Source organism: Protopterus annectens, chromosome 1.part1 (assembly GCF_019279795.1).
Source record: "Protopterus annectens isolate FY-2018-M chromosome 1.part1, PAN1.0, whole genome shotgun sequence".
NCBI classification, from domain to species: Eukaryota; Metazoa; Chordata; order Ceratodontiformes; family Protopteridae; genus Protopterus; species Protopterus annectens.
The window spans coordinates 1,518,688,936-1,518,715,421 of record NC_056726.1 but is presented as its reverse complement, the minus strand read 5'-3'; positions in this window follow the sequence as shown (position 1 = coordinate 1,518,715,421).

Genomic DNA, 26,486 nt, shown 5'->3' with positions numbered 1-26,486 from the left:
GTGATTGGCTGACTGTATTACATAGCTTATAGTTGTGTGCTGCAGATGCTGCCTGTGTGATTGGCTGACTATATTACATAGTTTATAGTGGTGTGCTTCAGATGCTGCCTGTATGATTGGCTGACTATATTACATAGTTTATAGTGGTGTGCTGCAGATGCTGCCTGTGTGATTGCCTGACTATATTACATACTTTAAAGCGGTGTGCTGCAGATGCTGCCTATGTGATTGGCTGACTATATTACATAGTTTTTAGTGGTGTGCTGCAGATGCTGCCTTTGTGATTGGCTGACTGTATTACATAGTTTATAGCGGTGTGCTGCAGTTGCTGCCTGTGTGATTGGCTGCCGTTATTACATAGCGTATAGCGGTGTGCTGCAGATGCTGCCTGTGTGATTGGCTGACTGTATTACATTGTTTATAGTTGTGTGCTGCAGATGCTGCCTGTGTGATTGGCTTACTATATTGCAGAGTTTATAGTGGTGTGCTGCAGATGCTGCCTGTGTGATTGGCTGACTATATTACATAGTTTATAGCGGTGTGCTGCAGGTGTTGCCTTTGTGATTGGCTGACTATATTACATAGTTTATAGCGGTGTGCTGCAGATGCTGCCTGTGTGATTGCCTGACTATATTACATAGTTTATAGTGGTGTGCTGCAGATGCTGCCTGTGTGATTTTCTGACTCTATTACATACTTTATAGCGGTGTGCTACGAGGATGCTGCCTGTGTGATTGGCTGACTATATTACATAGTTTATAGTGGTGTGCTGCAGATGCTGCAGTTATGACTGGCTGAATAAATTACAAAGTTTTTAGTGGTGTGCTGCAGATGCTGCCTGTGTGATTGGCTGACTATGATACACAGTTTATAGCGGTGTGCTGCAGATGCTGCCTGTGTGATTGGTTGACTATATTACATAGTTTATAATGGTGTGCTGCCGATGCTGCCTGTGTGATTGGCTGACTATATTACATAGTTTATAGCGGTGTGATGCAGATGCTGCCTGTGTGATTGGCTGCCTATATTACATAGTTTATAGCGGTGTGCTGCAGATGCTGCCGGTATGATTGGCTGACTATGATACATAGTTTATAGTGGTGTGCTGCAGATGCTGCCTGTGTGATTGGCTGACTATATTACATAGTTTATAGCAGTGTGCTGCAGATGCTGCCTTTGTGATTGGCTGACTATGTTACATAGCTTATAGTGGTGTGCTGCAGATGCTGCCTGTGTGACGGGCTGACTATATTACATAGTTTATAGTGGTGTGCTGCTGATGCTGCCTGTGTGATTTGCTGACTATATTACATAGTTTATAGTGGTGTGCTGCAGATGCTTCATGTGTGATTGGCTGACTATATTACATACTTTATAGTGGTGTGCTACAGATGCTGCCTGTGTGATTAGCTGACTATATTACATAGTTTATAGTGGTGTGCTGCAGATGCTGCAGTTGTGACTGTCTGAATATATTACATAGTTTATAGTGGTGTGCTGCAGATGCTGCCTGTGTGATTGGCTGACTATGATACATAGTTTATGACGGTGTGCTACAGATGTTGCCTGCGTGATTGGTTGACTATATTACATACTTTATAATGGTGTGCTGCAGATGCTGCCTGTGTGATTGGCTGACTATATTACATAGTTTATAGCATTGTGCTGCAGATGCTGCCTGTGTGATTGGCTGACTATATTACATAGTTTATAGCGGTGTGCTGCAGATACTGCCTGTGTGATTGGCTGACTATATTACAATCTTTATAGTGGTGTGCTGCAGATGATGCCTGTGTGATTGGCTGACTATATTACATATTTTTTAGCAATGTGCTGCAGATGCTGCCTTTGTGATTGGCTGACTATATTACATACTTTCTAGCGGTGTGCTGCAGATGCTGCCTGTGTGATTGGCTGACTATATTACATAGTTTTTAGCGGTGTGCTGCAGATGCTGCCTGTGTGATTGGCTGACTGTATTACATAATTTATAGTGGTGTGCTGCAGATGCTGCCTGTGTGATTGGCTGACAGTATTACATAGCGTATAGCGGTGTGCTGCAGATGCTGCCTGTGTGATTGGCTGACTATATTACATTGTTTATAGTTGTGTGCTGCAGATGCTGCCTGTGTGATTGGCTGACTGTATTGCATAGTTTATACTGGTGTGCTGCAGATGCTGCCTGTGTGATTGGTTGACTATATTACATAGTTTATAGTGGTGTGCTGCAGATGCTGCCTGTGTGATTGGCTGACTGTATTACATAGTTTATAGCGGTGTGCTGCAGATGCTGCCTGTGTGATTGCCTGACTATATTACATAGTTTATAGTGGTGTGCTGCAGATGCTGCCTGTGTAATTTTCTGACTATATTACATAGTTTATAGTGGTGTGCTGCAGATGCTGCCTGTGTGATTGGCTGACTATATTACATAGTTTATAGCGGTGTGCTGCAGATGCTGTCTGTGTGATTGGCTGACTATATTACATAGTTTATAGCAATGTGCTGCGGATGATGCCTGTGTGATTGGCTGACTATATTACATAGTTTATAGCGGTGCGCTGCAGATGCTGCCTGTGTGATTGGCTGACTATATTACATAGTTTATAGTGGTGTGCTGCAGATGCTGCCTGTGTGATTTGCTGACTATATTACATAGTTTATAGTGGTGTGGTGCAGATTTTGCCTGTGTGATTGGCTGACTATATTACATACTTTATAGTGGTGTGCTACAAATGTTGCCTGTGTGATTAGCTGCCTATATTACAGAGTTTATATTGGTGTGCTGCAGATGCTGCAGTTGTGACTGGCTGAATATATTATATAGTTTATAGTGGTGTGCTGCAGATGCTGCCTGTGTGATTGGTTGACTATATTACATAGTTTATAAAGGTGTGCTGCAGATGCTGCCTGTGTTATTGGCTGACTATATTACATAGTTTATAGCGGTGTGCTGCAGATACTGCCTGTGTTATTGGCTGACTATATTACATAGTTTATAGCGGTGTGCTGCAGATGCTGCCTGTGTTATTGGCTGACTATATTACATAGTTTATAGCGGTGTGCTGCAGATGCTGCCTGTGTGATTGGCTGACTATATTACATAGTTTATCGCGGTGTGCTGCAGATGCTGCCTGTGTGATTGGCTGACTATATTACATACTTTATTGTGGTGTGCTGCAGATGCTGCCTGTGTGATTGGCTGACTATATTACATAGTTTATAGTGGTGTGCTGCAGATGCTGCCTGTGTGATTGGCTGACTATATTACATAGTTTATAGCGGTGTTCTGCAGATGCTGCCTCTGTGATTGGCTGACTATATTACATAATTTATAGCTGTGTGCTGCAGATGCTGCCTGTGTGACTGGCTGACTATATTACATAGTTTATAGCGGTGTGCTGCAGATGCTGCCTGTGTGATTGGCTGACTATATTACATAGTTTAAAGCGGTGTGCTGCAGATGCTGCCTGTGTGATTGGCTGACTATATTACATAGTTTATAGTGGTGTGCTGCAGATGCTGCCTGTGTGATTGGCTGACTCTATTACATAGTTTATAGCGGTGTGATGCAGATGCTGCCTGTGTGATTGGCTGACTATATTACATAGTTTTTAGCAGTGTGCTGCAGATGCTGCCTGTGTGATTGGCTGACTGTTTTACATAGTTTATAGTGGTGTGCTGCAGATGCTGCCTGTGTGATTGGCTGACTGTATTACATAGCTTATAGTGGTGTGCTGCAGATGCTGCCTGTGTGATTGGCTGACTATATTACATTGTTTATAGTTGTGTGCTGCAGATGCTGCCTGTGTGATTGGCTGACTATATTACATATTTTATAGTGGTGTGCTTCAGATGCTGCCTGTATGATTGGCTGACTATATTACATAGTTTATAGCGGTGTGCTGCAGATGCTGCCTGTGTGATTGGCTGACTATATTACATACTTTATAGCGGTGTGCTGCAGATGCTGCCTTTGTGATTGGCTGACTATATTACATAGTTTATAGTGGTGTGCTGCAGATGCTGCCTGTGTGTTTTTCTGACTATATTACATACTTTATAGTGGTGTGCTGCAGATGCTGCCTGTGTGATTGGCTTACTATATTGCAGAGTTTATAGTGGTGTCCTGCAGATGCTGCCTGTGTGATTGGCTGACTATATTACATAGTTTATAGCGGTGTGCTGCAGATGCTGCCTTTGTGATTGGCTGACTATATTACATAGTTTATAGCGGTGTGCTGCAGATGCTGCCTGTGTGATTGCCTGACTATATTACATAGTTTATAGTGGTGTGCTGCAGATGCTGCCTGTGTGATTTTCTGACTATATTACACACTTTATAGCGGTGTGCTACAGATGCTGCCTGTGTGATTGGCTGACTATATTACATAGTTTATAGCAGTGTGCTGCAGATGCTGCAGTTGTGACTGGCTTAATATATTACAGAGTTTTTAGTGGTGTGCTGCAGATGCTGCCTGTGTGATTGGCTGACTATGATACACAGTTTATAGCGGTGTGCTGCAGATGCTGCCTGTGTGATTGGTTGACTATATTACATAGTTTATAATGGTGTGCTGCAGATGCTGCCTGTGTGATTGGCTGACTATATTACATAGTTTATAGCGGTGTGCTGCAGATGCTGCCTGTGTGATTGGCTGACTATATTACATAGTTTATAGCGGTGTGCTGCAGATGCTGCCGGTGTGATTTGCTGACTATATTACATAGTTTATAGCGGTGTGCTGCAGATGCTGCCTGTGTGATTGGCTGACTATATTACATAGTTTATAGCAGTGTGCTGCAGATGCTGCCTGTGTGACTGGCTGACTATATTACATTGTTTATAGCGGTGTGCTGCAGATGCTGCCTGTGTGATTGGCTGATTATATTACATTGTTTATTGTTGTGTGCTGCAGATGCTGCCTGTGTGATTGGCTGACTATATTACATAGTTTATAGTGGTGTGCTTCAGATGCTGCCTGTGTTATTGGCTGACTATATTACATAGTTTATATCGGTCTGCTGCAGATGCTGCCTGTGTGATTGGCTGACTATATTACATACTTAATAGTGGTGTGCTGCAAATGCTGGCTGTGTGATTGGATGACTATATTACATAGTTTTTAGCGGTGTGCTGTAGATGCTGCCTGTGTGATTGGCTGACTGTATTACATAGTTTATAGCGGTGTGCTACAGATGCTGCCTGTGTGATTGGCTGACTGTATTACATAGCTTATAGCGGTGTACTGTAGATGCTGCCTATGTGATTGGCTGACTATATTACATTGATTATAGTTGTGTGCTGCAGATGCTGCCTTTGTGATTGGCTGACTATATTGCATAGTTTATAGTGGTGTGCTTCAGATGCTGCCTGTGTGATTGGCTGACTATATTACATACTTTATAGCGGTGTGCTGCGATGCTGCCTGTGTGATTGGCTGACTATATTACATAGTTTATAGTGATGTGCTGCAGATGCTGCCTGTGTGCTTTTCTGACTATATTACATAGTTTATAGCGGTGTGGTACAGATGCTGCCTGTGTGATTAGCTGACGATATTACATATTTTTTAGTGGTGTGCTGCAGATGCTGCCTGTTTGATTGGCTGACCATATTACATAGTTTTTAGCGGTGTGCTGCAGATGCTGCCTGTGTGATTGGCTGACTATATTACATAGTTTATAGTGGTGTGCTGCAGATGTTGCCTGTGTGATTAGCTGATGATATTTCATAGTTTATAGTGGTGTGCTGCAGATGCTGCCTGTGTGATTGGCTGACAATATTGCGTAGTTTATAGTGGTATGCTGCAGATGCTGCCGGTGTGATTGGCTGACTATATTACATAGTTTATAGTGGTGTGCTGGAGATGCTGCCTGTGTTATTGGCTGACTATATTATATAGGTTCATAGGTTCATCCTAGGCTCTCTGCCCTGGGGCATTTATAAGCCTAGCCCGAGTGTGTTTGGCTTTCACCACCCTTTGATTTGAGTTTGCTGTGCCATTTTTAAGGTTAGTTTACTGTGCTTCTGTCTAGTAGTGACACAGAAGTAATCCCCGGGGTAAACCTACGATCTCCCATCCACTCATCAAGATTCCTCTTGAACAGAGTCAATGAGGTGCTCTGCCTAACATGGACTGGGATTCTATTCCAGAGCGAAGGGAGCCTCTGGATTATGAATCTGTCCCTCCAGCATGTTCTATTTATTTCTGTGCTGAGGTTCAAGTCCCTCGAGCGCATGGTTCTAAGGGATTTAGATTTTCTGTGGTGGAGCATGTCCATTAATTCTGGGTTGGACATAGCTTTGTATGTCAGACATAGATCGCCTCGAAGTAGGCAGTATGCAACTGAGTAGAGCTGGAGTTTTTTTAACCGGGCAGCATATGGGATCTGTTTGAGTCCCTTGATCCTCTTTGTGAGGTACTTTTGGGGTCTTTCTAGTTGCTGCAGGTGTCGGGTAAGGTACATCCCAAAAGGGGCATTGTATTCTATGATGGGCCTAATGAGTGATGAATAAAGGGGCACTATTACCTCACTTGATCTAGATGTGAATCCTTTTGTGATAAAGTGGGCTATGTAGAAGGTCTTTCTAACCACTTTGGCAGTGTGGTTGTCAAAGGAGAGATTGCTATCAACTTGGGTCCCTAGGTCCCTAATTACTTCTTCTGTACTTAATGGGTTACCACCTATATGTTAATTTGTGGGCGCTTTGTTTTTGCCAAAGGGTATGACTATACACTTTTTGGCATTTAGCTTTAGACCATGGCTCTGGCACCAGTTATCCATCTCTGTGAGACCTTTTTGGAGGGTGTTCATGTCAGCTGGAGAGTCAATTATGGCGCCCAGTTTGCAGTCATCAGCAAACTTGGTCAACCATAGTCCTCCCGTGTTGGCCTGTACCTCGGAGAAGTATATGCCGAACAAGAGACATCTCAGTACAGATCCTTGTGGGACATCACTTGTAACTGGTTTTGAATCTGACATGGCTCCGGCAATTCTGACTCTGTGGGTTCTGTCTTTGAGCCAGTTAGCAACCCATCTTGTGTCATAGGGGTTTATATTTAGGCTGGATAGCTTATCTATGATGCCCGAGTGGGCTATTGTGTCAAATGCCTTTTAATAGGCTGTGTGGACTACCTTCCCTTCATCTATGGCCTTGGTGACTGTTTCGAAAAAGGTGACCAGGTTCAAGAGGCAGGATCTGCCCTTGACAAAGCCGAACTGGGTAGGATCTAGTGTCTGTAGGCCCCCAATGTCCTTGTTTATGAGTTCCATGATGATCCTCTCCATGGCCTTGCAGATAAGGCTAGTTAGGCTTATGGGGCAATAGTTACCAGGGTCCGTTGAGGCACCACCTTTGTGGAGTGGGACCACTGTTGCTTTACGCCATTCTTTGGGTACATATCCTGTAGTGAGGCTGAGATTGTACAGCAGTTTTACGTGAGGGTTTAGGTCTTCTTGGAGTTCATGTAGGACGCAACCGGGGACACTGTCTGGTCCCATTGAAGCAGTGTTTTTTGCTTTGGAGAGGGCAGCTTTCACCTGAGCATCTGAGATATTAGGGAGGCTGCACTCTGCTGGGATAGATATTTGCTCTTTTGGGGGGGGGGGGGGAGTTTGCACTGAACCTGTCTGCCAGGATGTTGGCAATGTCTGTGGGTTCAGTGTATTTTTTGTCATTTAGAATCAACTCTGAGCATATCTGGGAGTTGCATCCCAGGTTCCTAACATAGCTAAAGAAAGCCTTGTGATTGTCTTTAGTGTCCTGTGCAATTTTTCTCTCGAAGCTGGCCTTGGAGGATTTTATGAGGGATCGTAATTTTTTGCTAGTACTGATCAGAGATGCCTTCCCTTATAGGGATTTTGCTCTATCATGTAGTAGCTTCCTCCTTCTGTTTTACAACTTATTTATGGCTGGGGTCCACCAGACTGGATGCCTGCCTTTGGACAATTGGGTCTTGGTTTTGTTTGGGATAGCATGATTCATGCATTCCTGGAGGTGTCCATAGAATGCGTTTATATAGGATTCTGTGGTTTGGACCGTAGTTTTCACTGGCCCGGGGGCCTTGAAGGATTCCACCTCAGTTTTGAGAAGTGTGAAGTTCACTTTTGTGAAGTTTTTCACTGTGGTTTTCTGGGCTGGGGGTGGGGTCGGGTTTTGGATATCCAGTGAAATTAATTTATGGTCTGCATTACCCTTATTTTCTTGTTCTTTGTGTTTTCTATGGAGGTGGGTTTGTCTTTTGAGCCTTGCCTAAAAAAGGCACTATGGGGGTAGCAAGAGCCTTTGCCAGTATCCGAAAGCCCAGGGGTGACAGGTGCAAGCCATCCCTAGGGAAGCAATGTGGCTTGTCGAGCATGTCATCCCAGGCTGACAGGCACTGGATCCCCTTTGAATGACACCAAAATGTTAGCCAATTGTTAAAATCGATCATTTTGTCTTTATACTGTGGCATCATTCTTGGTGAGGGTAAGATGCTGCTCAAGGTCAGGGTCATACCGGCCTGGGCTACATGATCTGACAGCTCCTCTATGTCTCTTTTCATGTAGTGGAGGGAGGTATGTCTCAGGTCATTCACACCAGCATGGACAATGACTGAGTCATATTTGTACTTGCTTTGGAGTGACCTGAGTGCTTGCGTTATGTGGTGGATCCTAGCACCCGACAGGCAGCTCACAGTGACCTTCTCCTTGTTCAGCCTGGTGAGTGGGACGTCAGTGTGTCTGACTATAGAATCACCTATTACAAGTGTATCAGGTGTGTTATTCAGCCTTAAGGGCTGTGATTGTTTGCCACACTGACTTTGTGAGCTATGTGTTGCACATGTTTTGCTGTGGGGTAGCGTTTGCTTGGATGTCTGCTTTGGAGGTCTCTGCTGCTTAGGTAGATTTTTGATTAGAGCCTCCGAGTATGTTTTTGTGTGTTTATGTGTTTGGTTTGCTGTTGTGGTAGGACTATGTGAGACTGGATTAGTGTTGTGTGAGGTTACCTTCTCCTCCTGACTGGTTACACCAGTTCTGAGGTGAGAGAGCTCAGCCTCCAGTTTGGCTATATGGTTTCATCTCTCACATATGTTTGAACCTGTTTGGAGGAGGAGAGGGTTGTCTGTGTACATGAGGCAGTTGTAACATTGCCTCAAGATTCCCAGATTCACTAGCTGGACTGGAGAGGAAACCATTAACTGACATTTGGACATGCTAGAGTTGTAAAGGGAACTCTTTTATCACTTAATTACAAAGGACCAATAGGGGACAAGGTAATTGTGGAGAGTATATGAGGATGTAGTTCTTTTAGTTTATTAATGCAAGATTGTAAGATTGCTTATTTGGGCAAGTGCAGGGTCTTAGATTGAGAATAGGAGTGGTGTTCTGCAGACGCTGCCTGTGTGATTGGCTGAGTGTGATACATTCTACCTGCCAGCTCTATTACTTGTATTTAAGTACCTTTATTCTGCTACTTTCCTTTTTTTTCTTGTTTCAATTGCCATTTTCTGTATTTTTTTTATTTTTGTGGTTTAAATCCCGGTATGTGCTGTGCAAACCCGTTTAGGCAAGCTAAACAATTAAACACACACCCTTGCTTACATATACACAGTGCTGCCATTTCCTGTGTTTTTTTTTTTTTTTGTTTAAGTCCCAGTCACGCTGCACAAACCCGTTTAGCTAAGTTAAACACATTTTAGCAGAAATGTCCCTCCCTGGACGTGAACATGCTCTTCATTGCATGGTGTAAGACATTACAGCCTCAGACACAGCACATCCCCTTGCTTAGCTGTGGTTAGCTAAGTGCAAACCCGGGCAACAAAGTTCTAATGTGCTTACAGCAAGCATGACACACCCCTTTTCATGTTAGTTGCTCCTCCTGCCTACATAATCCTGTTCTAGCATCTACACGGTTAGGTGCAGGTTTTAGACTTAGAATATTTTGTGATTCAGTGCATTTCTCCTCATTTGCATACCCCACTGCCTTAGCCCACAAATACTGCACTGACATGGGGCCTTTCCCCGTGACAACCACGGTCCCCTGTTATTGTTTTGATTCTGCATGTCATAGACTATAATGGCAAAATGCAGATTTTCTTTAAACTTGGGTTTTCACATTTTTCTTTTATTTTCAGCACTATTGTGTTTGTGCGCTATGATTAAATGGCCAAGATCGGCCACAAAAAAAAAAAGAAATATTTTTTATTAAAATTAAACATTTATTCATGCCAATGCCCATATATTTGGCCATTGGCATGCCTACAGATGTGAATACATGTTTTTGTTTGTGCTGTCAAGCCTCCATTTTCTTTTTTGCAGAAATGTGTTCAGTTAGTAACTGAACACATTTCTGCATTGACACTATACTGCACAGAGACCTGGCATCTTCCTGAATTCTAAATTTACCTCATTTGCATGGTTTTCACCAGCAAATGAAGTGATTATCATTCCGCATGGTCTTCCATGCAGGAACAGTGTAGACAGGCTCATGCATGTCAGATCAGCTGTTTGCTGAATCGGTAGGCGGCCGAACTCCATGCAGGAGCTGCTACACTGGAGATGTTGATTACAGATTAAAGCTGATTGGCAACATATGTTCTAATGACTATTACACAATCCATTTTGAAACAAATTTAACTTCTTTTTCCAAACTATTTTAAGGCAGTTGTAACTTAATTAAATCATTGGTGTTATTCATGTACCTGTTCCTAAAAGTGTTCCTAGAGCTACATATTCTGTCATATTCTATTTTATGGAGTTTATTAGGCATTACTTGCAAGGACCTGTGGTAGTGGTGCTGCGGTAGCGTTGTTGCCTCACAGCAAGACGTTGTTCCATTCTTCTATTTGGAGGCATGCGTGAATGGGTGTGCCTTCGTTGAATGTTGTGCGTCAGGGCTGGTAACTCGGCACGTAAAAATCCACTACCAAACATTAGCGGACTGGAGTTCCGCTGTGGTGACCCCTAACCGGGATAAGCCAAAAGACACAACATTAGCCATTACTTGCAAAGTTATCACTCTGAATTGGGAAATGAGACTACACCTTCATTTAAAGAGTTCAAGAATATAGTTGTTAATGTTTTTCTTATGGAATTATCTTTAATCAAGACGAGAACAGATAGAATTACTTCATTTATAACTCAAGGCTAAAGGTTAGAGACACATTGGAGAAAACTGAGGACAATACGACTTGAAATAATATTATAAGTTGCATATCATTCATTTGTTTTAGGTAGGCACCTTTTGTAAATATTTTATTAGTTAACTGTTATTATGAATACTTTTTCTATTATTCAGTGTAAGTTATGGTTTATATTTCAGTATATATTTTGATTTATTTATTATAAAACTTTAATAAAAAGCTTTGGAAAAAAGGTGTCCACAGACAACAAAGTGACTATAACTGCTAGTGGGGGGGGGGGTGCTGTCTGCAGATGGAAATACCTTATGCTGTTATTATCATCCGGCCATTTGTAAATGGTCTGTAACCTGGCTTTGCAGGAGTAATGTGCATAGATGTGTATTAAATCGGAATACTTCGGCTACTGTTTGTATGAAGCACATTTGAAATTATAATGATTTGGATCATAATTATTGTTATTTTTTATCACAGACATCTGAAAAGGATGCAGTCAACAATGTAGCTATAATTGTTGGCTTTGGAGGATGTCTGTGGGTGAAAATGACTGACCCTAGTGAGCTAATAAAGTTAAAAAAAGTCATTAGTCTATCTTTGTAGGACTAATGTTCATTTATGTAAAGCAAATTGGAGTACTTTACTGTAGCCATTGATATCACAATCATACATGTGATGTGTACATAGTTAATAACATAGCCATAATTGTTGAGAATAAACATTATCGAATTATAATGACACTGGTTTGAGAAGCATTATAATTTTCAAATGCTCTGAAATGGGTCATTACTGGGTCATGCATTTTGTTTCAATTCTTGCTGGAAAATGTTCAAAACGGCAAATATAAAACTCGTTCTAACAAATATTACTCTATTAAACAAGAAATTTTACTGTATTAAAAGAAATACAATTTAAAACAGTCAGGATGGTGAATCAAAGAACAAATGTGTTTATGTGTTGTTCTAAAATGTGCAGGTGAGCTGTGGTTTGAAAACAAGCAGGGGCCCAAGGTACAATGAATCTGGCACTGGCCAGATGCATTTTCAATAAATGTGAATTTAAAGGCAAAAAAAGTTTACTGTTGTTCATGCTAAGTCTGTTTTCAGTACAAGACTGTTTGTTTATCCAAAGGCAGTCAGTGTTTATGCTATAAACTTTGAAATAAGTTGAATCCAATATCTCTAATCAGTAAAAGTAAAGAAGAAAAAAAACAGAATGCACACTGACAGGTTTAACAGTATAGGTTCATAGATTAGTACTAAGCTAACTGCCCTTGTGAGCCATTTTATGCCTAGCCAATTATCCCTTGTGAGACTCAAACCCTGTACCTTGTGCTTGCAAGACAAACACCTTAACCATTAGGCCACACTCCCAACCCAGTATTCATGGTAAAGGGGAGAGACAGCTACATAATGGGAGTCTAGAATGGTTGTGGGGGGCTAGGCCATTACCCTGTATAGGGCCATATTGGACCATGGTCTGGTTCTGCTTACAAGCTTTACTACTTTTCAATAAGCTACCTGGATTCTTGTACCTGGGTTGTACCTGAAAAGGGTAGCAGTCCATTGAGCTGGTATCCAAATTGCAAACTAACTAAATAAATAGAACAAATGCCTCTCTAGTTCCCTGTCATCACATCTCTGCAGCACAAGAGACAGTGAGTAGGGGGATTTCCAGTGTGGCAAGTCAAACTCTCCCCAGTTAGTATGAAAACCACCTCAGGTCTTACCTGAAAAGAGACCATAGGCTTAGAATGACTAACCTATCCAATAAATGCATACATAAAAATAAAGTAAAATATAAAAATAAATGCCTGGTATTGTAATATCATCAGTTTAAGCTGTACAGCAAGTCGTCCTGGTTCACATTACTCCCCCAGTACACCCACCGATGGTTCACATTACTCCCCCAGTCCACCCACCGATGGTTCCCATTACTCCCCCAGTACACCCACCGATGGTTCACATTACCCCCCCAGTACACCCACCGATGGTTCACATTACCCCCCCAGTACACCCACCGATGGTTCACATTACTCCCTCCGTACACCCACCGATGGTTCACATTACTCCCCCAGTACACCCACCGATGGTTCACATTACTCCCCCAGTAGATCCACCGATGGTTCACATTACTCCCCCAGTAGACCCACCAATGGTTCACATTACTCCCCAAGTACACCCACCGATGGTTCATATTACTCCTCCAGTACACCCACCGATGGTTCACATTACTCCCCCAGTACACCCACCGATGGTTCACATTACTCCCCCAGTACACCCACCGATGGTTCACATTACTCCTCCAGTACACCCACCGATGGTTCACATTACTCCCCCAGTACACCCACCGATGGTTCACATTACTCCCCAGTACACCCACCGATGGTTCACATTACTCCCCCAGTACACCCACCGATGGTTCACATTACCCCCCAGTACACCCACCGATGGTTCACATTACTCCCCCAGTACACCCACCGATGATTCATATTACTCTCCCAGTACACCCACCGATGGTTCACATTACCCCCCAGTACACCCACCGATGATTCACATTACTCCCCCAGTACACCCACCGATGGTTCACATTACTCCTCCAGTACACCCACCGATGGTTCACATTACTCCCACATGGATGCTCCATATGTAAGGTTTTGCTTACTAATGTCTTATAACTGCTCTGCCTTACTAGGCTTATCTCCAGGTTTCTGATGCTACACAAAAATCACTGTGTATCATCTTGTAGCTGTCTCATTATACTCCTGTCTTACTTTCCTTACCTCCCTGTCTGACCTCTCTCTCTCTCTTGCTCCACATGCCCAGTAATAATGGTGCAGCACATTCAGTATATGTGGGATCTTACTCCATTGTCTACTATATATCTGTGAAATGTAACTTTGAAACCTTTCCACCTGTCCAGATTCAGTACTGGTGGTACCTGATATTAAGCGGGCTATACCCCCAATGATTTAATGGCATTGCTGATGTCACTGCACTTGCATCATTCATTGAATATCTCATTCCTTTCTCTACTCGTGGGCCACACTGACCCAACTTGGGAGATGGCTTCTGTACTGCATACCACGTGTAAAGTTGTTCCCCATTCTCTGTTGACAACTGTATCATTTTATTTTATTTATTTGTTTGACACTTGTTAACCATGGTAGTCTGACTAGGTTACATAACCCATTTTCAGTAAAGGCCCAGGAAGAAAACCTCCACATTTAAACATTTAGGTACATATAAAGAGGTTGATTACAAGTTTTACAACAAAAATGTTTGTTAAGACTGTATATATTACATTGTAGACAGGTTAAACCTGAGAGTAAAGGTGCACAGGTGCTTAGTGTTTTGCTTAAAGTCCTAAAACATGACTATGCACTGTCAGTAGATTACTTGGCAAGAAAATAGTTAATGTACTTAGCAGCATAGTAATCGTGAGCGTAGGTGTTTACTAGAGCATACAAGTTCATAAAAAGAACTTTAGTCAGAGAAAGGGAGAAGTCACATAAAGATTTCTAGGGTTCAAGGATATACAGGGAGTACAGAAGACTGAAAGAGAATAAAGGGGGGTGGGTAGACTACTGATTATTTTTTCCAATATGAACAGCTGCATGGGGTTTATCCTACACTTTTCTGCATTTTTCACACAGGCATGAAGTTGATTTTTTAAACTGAGAGAAATGCAACATTCCCATAGAAATTGTGTATCTACTTTCCCACCAACACAGCATATTAAATGGATCTCCCAAATAAGTGTAATTTTGTTCCCATCAACACTGTCTCCTTACTCTCTGCTCCCTGTAACACTGTTTTCACTTAGTGATGCAGTTTGCCATTCCATTTAGATTATACTTTTCCAAACTTAATTTGTTTCATATATCTTTTCCCAGACATTGATGCAGTTCTTTCTTTCGCTATTATGTTTGCATATTTGCTTGCCCTTCTTAATAATATTAATTCATCTCAATCTGTCCGCTTTCATTTACATCAGCACCACCATATTCTCACTTCTTTTCATCCCAAATCACTTGTTTGTGTTTGACTTTTTATGAGTATAAAGAGTAACTTCAGATCTGCACATTATCTACTGTTCGCTTTCTAGTACTATACTTTACTGGTGTCAAAGACTACAACCCCATAATCATGACATCTCCCTTGTCCCTCTCTTTCTTTCCTTCTCATTTCAAGCCACCCCATTCCATCCTTTTTTATATCCGTATTAATGTTATATAACTTCTTGTCATTCCAGACTTCCCTGCAGTGGGATTATCGCTCGAGGCTGCTTTTCCCAGTTAGTGATGTTTTCTTGGAAATCTCTGTGGATATCAGTTCGCTTTTTTGTTATAATCCTTGAATACAGGTCTGTGCAAGAGTTTATATGTGCAGTACAATATTAAGAAACTAAGTCGCAAAATCAGATATTGATGAAGTTAAGTAAAGAGCCCTAGATTGGAAGTTTATACTGCTAATCTCCAAGAAACGGTTATGCTCAGTGTTGTTCTCAAATTCATGCATTCTTATACAGAAAAAGATTTTACTGAGATGTGTACAACAAAACAACATACAAATGCTATGGCTGTCTGCTGTGCCCACATAAGGCTTAAAATATGTCCCTTTACTAGGCCTCCTCCTTCATATATTACAGTTTTCTAAATATCCTTGCAAAGCTGTGATTTAGTAAAAACTCACCCTGTTCAGTATGAGCAATTATTGGTGTCCTGCACACTGGACATTTTCCATCCTTCTTTTTTGTCTAGAAGCAAACCGTTGCATTTCCTTGTATTTCACCATGTACTGAATCACCTTTAAATCACGAACAACGATTACTTGACATGCCTGCTATTGCTACTGGCATCATCTTGGTCAGATGATGGTGTACTAGAGGGTTACTACTCCCCAGGTGAATAAGGTCACCACCGTCATGCACAGATAGTGAGCTGGAAGATTGTCATGTTCGTTATTAGGAATTAAATTAAATCGTCAACAATTCATTTATCCTTGACCCGCGGTAGAGGTCCTGTGGTAGCGTTGTCACCCCACAGTAAGACATTGTCCTGTTCGATTCTCAGCTAAAGCATCTTCTGTGTGGAGGCATGTGTGAGTGGGCGTACCTTCGATGAAGGTTGTGCGTCAGGGCTGGTAACTCAACACGTAAAAATCCACTACCAAACATTAGCGGACCGGAGTTCCGCTGTGGCGACCCCTAACCGGGATAAGCCGAAAGACACAACAACAACAATTCATTTATCCTTATTATAAAATCAAGGTCATATTACTGAGGCTAGGCATTAAATGGAAAAATGTGACAGTTCTTGAAATGGAGAGTGGCTAAACTTTGTAAACTGTGTTTGTGAATTATGATGTGAGACATTTAACGGATTCTAGTAGACACAGAAAATAATGAAGAGGACAGTGGCCCTCACTAATGACAAAGGCACCGAGGACAGTGGCCCTCACTAATGACAAAGGCACCGAGGACAGTGGCCCTCACTAATGACAAAGGCACCGAGGACAGTGGCCCTCACTAATGACAAAGGCACCGAGGACAATGGCCCTCACTAATGACAAAGACACTGAGGACAGTGGCCCTCATTAATGGCAAAGGCACTGGGAGGAGAGCTATAAATGCATGGGGGTATTTACCACACAACACAAATTCCTGTTTATACTGCCAGCTCGAAGGACTGCTTGTCATTTAGTGTGTCTACATCTTTAGAGATCATGTAAATACATGATGCAGTTTGTATCAGGACAAGCAGGGTTAACTAAGGTCAAATTAACAAGGTCTGTTTTATAGCACTGCAGCAGTGAATGACATTAAGAGCATGTAAACACAGTGCACAAAGATTGCTTATCAATAATTAAAGAAGGCAAAGATTATAAAACACATCAGTAGCAAAGGGAGACCATGTCAGAACAGAATGACACGAATAAATAATTCATACAGCTGCTTCTAAAGGTCTGCTAGTTAATGAGCTGTGACTTGGGACGGTGGTCAGTAAAACTGAAATACATTGCTTTTCATCATACTGGTGAAGGTGATTCTTATATAAGAATGTGAAATGCAGTTTTGAAAAACTACATTTACCTGACATTGGTGTGCTCCTGATACAGCAATCTTTTGTCAGTAACAAGTAAAAAAGTGTTCCCTTCAATAACTTATCAAGTGATCCAGGTTATAATGGACAAGTACCATCTGCAGAGGTTTAATAATAACATGGTGGTTTTCATAACTTGTTTTGAAGCAGTCATAATGCTATGTTTCAAAATTAATGGCAGAAACAGAGAGATATGCAATTGTAATTAAATGTTTGATGAGGAAAACTGATGTCATTAGAAACACTTCAGATATTCCAGGTTACATGAATGTGATCAGTCCTTTTTAAAGCTATAAAATGTGGCTCTATACATGACCAAGTGGGAAATGCATACTTGTTTGCATATTGTATGAAGAGGGCAAAAGTGTATGGAAACTGGGGGAAGAGATTTATAAAATGATCAACAGATAGAAGTGTGGCAGATAAGATTTTTTTAAGTGCAATGTAATTAAGCTTGGAAACAAAATTTCTGTGGAGAACAGAAAAGTAGGTATTAACTATAACAGAAGAGAGATAGTATTGTGCTGACCATTATCTAAAACATTAAGCAGTAGTGACTTTTTCATGGATATATTTAGGCTTGAATCTACAAACAGGTTATTTCGAAGGTAGGTTTGGCATAATGGTTAAGGTCTTTACTTCATTCATACAAGGCACAGGTTTTGATTCTGTCTTCAGGTTATTGGCTAGGCTTGGAAATGCCCTTTTGTACAGTTAGTCTATCATTCACATCTGTATGCTCTGGTAATGTCTTCTGTTTTTTTTTTCCATAATATTTTTTATTCAGATTTTAAAATTAACATGAAAACAACAACAAACCTTATCTGATATTTCTTTTGTTGAGACATAATGTAATGAGACAAGAACATGAACATGTGGATTATAGTGTGGAGAGAGAGGCGGGAAGAAAGAGAAAGAGAAAGACAGTGATGGAGAGCGAAAGAGAAAGAGAGGGCGAGACAGAGAAAAAAAGGAAGAGAGAGGCAGCGAGAGAGACAGAGAGATTCAGAAAAGGAAAGCAGAGAGAAGGAGACATGCATTACTAGTTTAACTATGAGGTTCATAAAGTCTTTGGAGAACGTCACTTAATACTCATGTGGAGTTCTATGCATATTTTAGCTTGTTTCATGTCTTCAGGGACATTGGGTGAGATCCAGACACCTGGTATCCATGGCATAGGGCTGTGTGTGTGTGTGTGTGTGTGTGTGTGTGTGTGTGTGTGTGTGTGTGTGCGCGAGTGTGTGTGTGTGTGTGATAAGCTAGAAAAACATCTACCTGTGATTTTGAGAAAATGGAAAATGGCCTGCCCCTGCTACTTCATTAATGTGCACCATAAACAATGTTGATGTTGTTGTTTGTCTTTTGGCTTTTCCCAGTTAGGGGTCGCCACAGCAGAACTCCGGTCAGCTAATGATTGGCAGTAGATTTTCACGAATGCCGAGGTGTCAGCTCGACATCCAACCTTCAATGAAGGCACGCCCATTTACGCATGTCTTTCAAACACCACGCAACTGCGGGGAGGACATGTAGACTCCACACAGAATGTACTCCCCGCACTCCAGCCGAGAATCGAATGGGAGAACCTCTTGCTGTGAGGCAACAACGCTACCGCTGCACCACCGTGGCAACCACCATAAGCAATGTTGATATGCAGTACAAATTCACGTTACGCATGAAAACATGAATACATGTGGGTAGTTATTTAAACAGCACCACAGCACATGCTTTTCTCTGCTTCTCATGCAGTGTTTTAACCAAAGCTTCTGCCCTCAGGCGGACCTCGGATTCAATCATTGCAAAGCAGTTTAGAGCAGGTCATACAGGTACCACAATATTGTATTGCATTAATTGTTCGAAGCATAGTATTTGTAAAAATTTGTTTTGTGCATCTAATAATATGCTCAGTGAATTTCTATATGTGTATGCATACACCTACATATACACAAGTCACATCAAATAATTGATTTTTTACTTATATTTGCTGACCAGGACTATTTTTCTATTAGGTGCCATTTATCTTGGATTTGAAAAATGAAAATCTCCAAAAATGCAGTGTATGAACTAAAAAACAACAACAACTACAACAACAACAAAAACAACAACAACTACAACTACAACAACAACTACAACAACAACAACAACTACAACAACAACAACAACAAATCCCTTCAGTAAGGAGCACAAAAGACATAACCATATGACAACAATTAAATACAATAGTGTACAAATGATGTGAGTAAGACAGTATGAAGCAAACCAAAAAAGACACGCAAGGTGGACTCAGTGCAAGGCTCAACCAAAATGTCCAAAAACACAAAACGAGCCAGCACAAAGGTTGTAGCAAGCAATAAAAAGAAATTTATTGTGGCATATATGAAAATAAATGGCAAAAAACTGCAAACCGGTTTCGGCCAACACAATGGCCTTCTTCAGTACAGGAAAAAATAATTCAGGATAATGTGTGCTAATGATCCTTAAATACTATGAAATTTAAAGAGATATGCAACCATAAAAAGAGATTGTCACTATTGTTATACAAACAATTCCAAAAAAAGGAAAAGCAGTCTAAAAATGAACTGGTCACATAAATATGGGACAATTAAGCTCGGTTCAAACCAATGGGTACTATACCCAATATAGGAATATATATTATAATGGTAAAAATTTATTTATCCATATTCATTTAACCCAGGTTTGAACAGAGCACCCAATTTCGTAATCCATAAGGCTTCCATGGTATTGAGTTTATCATGCCAGCCAGCCTTGGTAAACCTAGGCAGCTGAATCCTATCAATGATAGTAAATTGAAACAGAGCAGTTGGGTGAATCAAAGTATGCTTGTATAATGCATTGGTAAGTTTTCTAGTTCTAATGGCACTTAGGTGCTCACTTATACGGAATCTCAATGGACGTGACGTTTGACCAACATAGAATGATGTACATGTACAGGTGGCCAAATATACCACCCAATCAGAACTACAATTACCAAAAATCCTGATATGGAAAACATGTGGAGTGTTAGCACTAGAAAATTCTTTGATTTTGTTCATATATCTGCATGCATTGCAATGGCCACAAGGAAAGGATCCAATAAGTGGATCGCCAAAAAGAGTCATTTGTGTAGTTGTTGGGGGTTGTAATTTTTTGTAATATGTAAAGTGAGAATTTAGCGTTCTACCCCTACGATATGAGAAGGAGCATGTCTGAGGTAGTATCTCAGACAAAAACTCATGAGCTCTAAGAATGCCCCAATGGTTGTCCACAATATTTCTAAAAGAAGAGGTATTGTTACCATAAGTAACAATAAACCTAATAGGTTGTACTGTAGAGTCGGTAGCCACCTCATCCTTATGTCTATATGATAACAATTGTGATCTTGGCATATATCTGACTTCCTGCATGGTTTTATGAAGTTGACATTTGTTGTATCCCCTCTGGATGAATCTGTCACAAAGATCTTTTTCACATTCAACATGTGAGTTGGTAGAGGAACAAATACGTTTCATACGTATAAATTGTGATTTGGGGATGTTTTTGATGATGTGGCGGGGATGATTACTAGAGGCATGTAAGAGGGAATTATACTGAGGAAACTTCCTATGTACACTCGTTGCCAAAGTATGATCATGTTGTCTGATGACTTTGACATCCAAAAAAACAATTTCGTGATATTGAGTCTCCAAAGTAAACTTAATATCCCATTCATTGTTGTTCAAATATTGAACAAACTCTTTAGCCAGAAGTAAATCTCCCCGCCACACCATCCAACAGTCATCCAAATATCTCCTCCAAATGTCTAACTCTGCCAAAATGAATTATTTGTACTATCATAAATGTATTTTTTCTCAAAATAACCCATAAAAAGATCAGCATATATCGGGGCAAATGAAGCGCCCATGGCTGTACCTCTAGTCTGCCAGTATATCTGACCATCAAAGAAAAAGACATTTTTAGTCAATACATATTTGGTCAAATTAATAAGAAAATTGTTAAATCCAGTAGAATACAATTGAGATTCCTCCAACCAAAATGCTATGGCCAATAAGCCAGCCTGATGTGGAATGCTGGTATATAAAGATGTAACATCTAAGGTACAAAGCCACCAATCCGATTCCAACTGACTATCGTGAAGAACATTCAAAAATTCCGTTGTGTCCTGTAACCTAGACCTGACCTGAGACAATAAAGGTTTTAGATAATAAGTGAGAAAAACAGAAAGGGGCTCAGTTAAAGAGCCTCTTCCAGAAACTATAGGTCGGCCCGGAGGGCACGTGGGGTGTTTGTGTATTTTGGGCAACAAATACAGATACTGAGGAATTGGATTGGTAACCTTGAGCTGTTTACAAGTTCGTAGATCAATAATCCCTTCTTCCGTGGCCATATCCAGGAATGAGTCAATAGTCGATTTAAAATTAGGTGTAGGGTCTATAACCATGTGCATATAAAACCTGGTATCAGAAAGTTGTTTATAGGCTTCATCAGTGTACATGGCTCGATCCATTACCACAATCCCACCCCCTTTATCCGCTGGCAAGATAATAATGCTATGGTTAGAACTAAGTTCTTGTAATCCCTTGCGTTCTAAAGGTGTCAAATTGTGTTTGATAGGTTGAAATCCGGGTGAGAAGTGTAGATCTTTGAGCACACACTCCCTGAATATGGCCACATGCTTATCCATAGGTGGTTGGAAGGTAGATTTACCAAAATGGAAACCAGATGAACTTTGAGAGAGATCACAATCTGCAAAAAATATTTTAAGATTAATCAATCGACAAAATTCATTCAATTCGTTGACAAAAGTCTGTTCCGAAACCAAAGAAGAAGGCACAACATTCAAACCCTTGTTAAGAACTTTATTTTGGTCAGAGGATAATTCAAAGGAAGAGATATTATGCACATTATCAATTATTGGACTATCTTCTGTAGTAGTTGTTGTAAACTGTAAGCCCGTCCCCTATGTTTCCTGCCACCCCTCCGTTTTCTATGTCTAAAGGGTCTGATGAAGGTTTACGTTTGGCTGCTGGGGACCCCTGATTGGAAGGGCATTCAAGATCAGTGGCAGAGGAAGACTCCTCATCAGTCACACTACTGGTAGAAAACATATTAGTCTTCTTCAATATTGATCTGGGCCTCTTTTTTTGGTTTGTTCTACTAGATGTCTCAAAAAATCTTACATTTCTCTGAACCATAAATGGTTTGCCCTTTTCATAGTCGGTCAGATCCCACTGAAATTTCTGCGTTTTCTTTTTGAGTAATTGTGTTTCCAAATTTGCAAGTTCCTTCGCTAAGTCCCTAACATGATTAGAATAAAAATCCTGATGTTCAAAAACCTGAGCTTCCATACAGTCATTATATACCTGAGTGGTCTGTTGTTCAACCATACGTTCATAATATGATACTAATGTATCCACAAACAACATGGATGCATCATGTTGTGCCTTAGCCCAATCCTTAGTAAGTTGTTCATCTACCAAGCTAACTAGCGGTTGAGTTCGAATCCTGAGTCCCCTAGGGGTTATGTTTTTGAGTTTATAGGCTTTAAAGAGCTTCAAGTGCCAAACATTGGCTCTTAAGGCCCTCATGTTTTTAGTTATTCTGTGGAACAAATTACCACATGTATATTTAGCATCCCTGCCCGTGTGTTAGGACAACCAGGATCTGTAATATTTAAGCCAAAGGCTTCTAGGTTGTCCTTATCCGCTGCTAGTTTCTGTAATATATCCTTTAGGTCCATGTTGTTCCTGTATCAAATCTGGACAGTAATAAATGCAAATACAAACACCCAAAAAACGTATTGAATATCAAAAGAATTATTTGAAGATGACCACATACAAGTGGAAAAAACACCAAGACATCTGTAAAGGCAAAACTGCCCCAAAAGAGAATAGATGTCTCTGAATTCCGTTATAACAAGAATCTGCAAATATTAGTTGTTCAAGATAATACAGATTTGCACCAAAACATCAAATCTTAACACAAAATAGACCTGAACAGCTTCGGTAACAAAAGAGAACAGACGACCATAATATCAATAAAACACAATATTAGATCACAGTAGCGGCCGACATTCGTCTCAGCCGTCATCAATAAACCAAGTACCAGCTCATGTGTAAACCACAATCAGACCAATGGTCACTAGTTATCAAAAACAAATTCATTCCTACAATCCGTGGTCGACATTCGTCTCTCCCACTTAGTTAAATTGTCATAAATGATAAAAAATAGATGAAACTTGTTAAATAAAACTTGTGAAACTGAGTTCAAAAATGAAAAACCATAATCTTGAGGCATATGTGCCAGGACAATGATTATATTGAAAATAAGTTTGCACACAGCAAAATACAGAATTCAATATAAGTCCATGGCATATGACAATAGAGACTATTACCATGCCTACATGTATCTTATAGTCAAAAAATATCAAATATGGAAGCTGTAAAGTAGAGGTACCGAAACTGGTAAGGTTGAGCTCAACAATAATGTAAGCTTCAAAAATCAATATTTAAAGCAAAAATAAATTGCATCTCTGACAATCCCATGTCAGGTACAAACTGTATCATCCAGAACAAGAGCTCCATAAACATAAACTTATAAATACACATATGTGTTTGGAATTCAGAAACACCATCAAAAGGTATATTGCCAAGCAAGCCCTGGGAAATCCCAAATGTATTTAAATATAATGATAAGTATATTGGAAACACTCCGTAAACTGTTCGGAGATGAAATACATTCCCCATATGAGATATAACTGGCAAAACATAATGTAATGCTAATAAATAGCTGTAAACTGTAACTATAGGTGAAATCACAGCACAGTATATAGAATAGTATATATCTCGCAATAGTACTGACTAAGTAATATCTGTCCAATATTGTTACTAAGCACAATCCCATGCACAATCCCCCAGTTATTTAAAAAACACACAGATATATATTACATACCATGGAAAACATATATTAAGTCTAACAAACTGTCTATTCCACCATATAAATCATGATCATAAATTCAAATATCACACAAAAATATCACACAAAAATGGTCAATAGCCCCTCAGATATTAAATAGGGTAATAAATCTCAAAAACATAACACCAAAATGATGTTAAATGCAAAATAAATTACCAAAATCGCCATGAAAAAAGCAAAATGGCGTTTAGACTTATTTATATGTATAATGTTGCAGACCCAAGATAAATCTGGCTCAAATGGCCCAATCGGATAATGGACAAATACAAAATACAGAAATAAGTCACCTATTTAAACAGACTAGAAAACAATGTCCCCAAATTTCGTTTGGCGTTATTTCGACGAATGCATCAATCCGACACCAATAGCTGCAGATGTAAAAAAAGTAAATAACCTCCACTGATGGAAATACAGCTTAAATGTCCATATCCATGTATAAACATGAACATAGCTTCCCAACTAGATGGTCCTGGAGCCCAATCGAAATAAACTGAATATCCAATCATTAAAGTACAAAAAATGCTGTTAGTATCAGTAATATAGTCCCAACACGACAGGAAAGACTCCAAGATGGTGTCCAACGTCGATTCCGTATATAAAAAATAATAGAGCAAGCCCAAAAAAGTCAAAACGACTCAAATAAAGCATGAAAGTCAAACATAATGTTCACATGTAGAATAAATCATCTGTTAGAGCAAACGATAAGGCTGCATTCCCAACGTAGGTCAGAAATTAAACGAAGTTGCATCAAGTTGCTAACAGTAATAGAAAAAATATTATGCCCCTTTCAAGAGCTCAAACGGGAACGAAAGAAGTGATTCACCTGCAAAAGCCCAAGATGATGGATCATAAAATGTTCCAATAACCATGAAAAAAGCACAATGGTATTAGCATAGTATATCCAGCCACAAATCTTGCTGCCATCTCAACCAGACGTCCCCAGCATGTGAGAGAACCATGGATCAAACCAAAAAAGACACGCAAGGTGGACTCAGTGCAAGGCTCAACCAAAATGTCCAAAAACACAAAACGAGCCAGCACAAAGGTTGTAGCAAGCAATAAAAAGAAATTTATTGTGGCATATATGAAAATACATGGCAAAAAACTGCAAACCGGTTTCGGCCAACACAATGGCCTTCTTCAGTACAGGAAAAAATAATTCAGGATAATGCGTGCTAATGATCCTTAAATACTATGAAATTTAAAGAGATATGCAACCATAAAAAGATTGTCACTATTGTTATACAAACAATTCCAAAAAAAGGAAAAGCAGTCTAAAAATGAACTGGTCACATAAATATGGGACAATTAAGCTCGGTTCAAACCAATGGGTACTATACCCAATATAGGAATATATATTATAATGGTAAAAATTTATTTATCCATATTCATTTAACCCAGGTTTGAACAGAGCACCCAATTTCGTAATCCATAAGGCTTCCATGGTATTGAGTTTATCATGCCAGCCAGCCTTGGTAAACCTAGGCAGCTGAATCCTATCAATGATAGTAAATTGAAACAGAGCAGTTGGGTGAATCAAAGTATGCTTGTATAATGCATTGGTAAGTTTTCTAGTTCTAATGGCACTTAGGTGCTCACTTATACGGAATCTCAATGGACGTGACGTTTGACCAACATAGAATGATGTACATGTACAGGTGGCCAAATATACCACCCAATCAGAACTACAATTACCAAAAATCCTGATATTGAAAACATGTGGAGTGTTAGCACTAGAAAATTCTTTGATTTTGTTCATATATCTGCATGCATTGCAATGGCCACAAGGAAAGGATCCAATAAGTGGATCGCCAAAAAGAGTCATTTGTGTAGTTGTTGGGGGTTGTAATGAGGGGCTATTGACCATTTTTGTGTGATATTTTTGTGTGATATTTGAATTTATGATTTTGAATTTATGATCATGATTTATATGGTGGAATAGACAGTTTGTTAGACTTAATATATGTTTTCCATGGTATGTAATATATATCTGTGTGTTTTTTAAATAACTGGGGGATTGTGCATGGGATTGTGCTTAGTAACAATATTGGACAGATATTACTTAGTCAGTACTATTGCGAGATATATACTATTCTATATACTGTGCTGTGATTTCACCTATAGTTACAGTTTACAGCTATTTATTAGCATTACATTATGTTTTGCCAGTTATATCTCATATGGGGAATGTATTTCATCTCCGAACAGTTTACGGAGTGTTTCCAATATACTTATCATTATATTTAAATACATTTGGGATTTCCCAGGGCTTGCTTGGCAATATACCTTTT